Here is a 1628-nt window from a genome sequence, read left to right on the forward strand (position 1 = left end):
GCATTTTTTAGTTCACATGGCCACATAAATAAAATGCAATGGAGAAACTTTAGGCCCGAAAAAACATTAATAGATAGCACGATAGAGGGGCATCGGGTACCCTAGTAGCATCCCCTTAGAGAACATATAGAGGGGCATCCCCTTACAACATATAGTGCATAAAACATGAAAGGAAAATAATTAAAACTAGACATATAGCTAGAAGACACGGGCACACACGCCCCAACCAACACAACACAAGCTAGATAGATAGAAAGACTCACACTTGAACAACTCATTGGCCCCTCCTTAGCCGGCGCCCCTCACTCGTCGTTCTCCGGCATCTGGTAGGGGAGGGTGTGCATGCCGTTGGGGTGGGGGAAGATGTGGTGGAAGTTGGTGAAGATGTTGTAGGTGGTGAACGCGATAAACTCGCATCCACACCAGAACACCTGGCCGAGGAGGTGGTGAGCGTCGTAGGGGTTGGTGAAGGTGACGTGGAGGCCGATGACGATGCCATTGGCGTCGCCATCGTACTGCTCATGGAGGTGGAACATGGGCGGAGTGCCCGGAGGGAGGTGGCGGTAGCCGGCTTGGAGGAAGAAGCGAGTCAACTCTCTAGGGCCCCTCCACCTTGAGATGGCCCACACCCTCAGGCTATTCTCGACGATGACTCCGGCCGGGTACCCCCTCTCCGGCACGGTGTGAGGGCGACGGTAGGTAGGGCCGTAGAACTGCATGGTGGCTCGAGTGGTGGATTTGGCTCGAAACGAAGAAGCGGAGGAGGCTTGAGAGATGAGTGTGAGAGGGATGAGGAAATGGTGCCCTTTTATAGCTGCGTTGCAGCCATAGTCAATGTGTACACGATGCCTTCGATCGTTTTCTCATCTCCGTTCGTGCTGGCATAAGTAATTGCGGGCATTAATTCAAAAACGGCGGGCAGAGCATCCAAAGAGGCACGGGCGGCACAGGCAAGATGCATCGTTTCGTGGACTTGCATCGGCGGTGACGCCGCGTGGGAAACAGGCACGTTCATCCGCGCGTGACACTGAAAAAGGAGCTGCACCACCGACGCGTCCGTCCCGTGTCTTAGGTTCAAACATGCATTTGTTAAAAATAGCTTAGATGCGACGTACCTATACGCTGCGCCCCTGCCGCTGCTTTACTGTGTCGACGCGTGCATGCAAGCCGCATGCAAAGGGCTAGGCTGTGTCCCAGCGTTCACGAGCACAAAATAGCTAGGCTGCGACGCCGTTGCATGGCATGCATGGGACAGGGATGGCCCACATGTCAGTGACCCTCTCGCATGCAGCCCATCCCCCCTCTCGACGGCCGTGCGCACGCACGCCAGGCTCTGCCGGGCCCGATCCGCTCGGCCCAACGGTCACTGAGATGCTCCCCCGCTCAACGTTATCTGTTCGTCAGAGAAAAAAACGGTGGCCAATCAGATTGGAGAATCAGGGCTCCCACGGATCGCCCCCGCGGAATCCTTGTAGAAGGCCTATCCGACGGCCGCAGTTTGGCGTTAGGGTTAGATCGACGGTGGACGTTTGGCGCTAGGGTTACATGGGTTTTGGAGGCAGTCAACGGGGTTTTGAAAGGTTTGACCGAACATTCAAATGTGTATAACTAATTCAAAAAAATCTAAA

This window comes from Aegilops tauschii, chromosome 3 (assembly GCF_002575655.3).
Source record: "Aegilops tauschii subsp. strangulata cultivar AL8/78 chromosome 3, Aet v6.0, whole genome shotgun sequence".
NCBI classification, from domain to species: Eukaryota; Viridiplantae; Streptophyta; class Magnoliopsida; order Poales; family Poaceae; genus Aegilops; species Aegilops tauschii.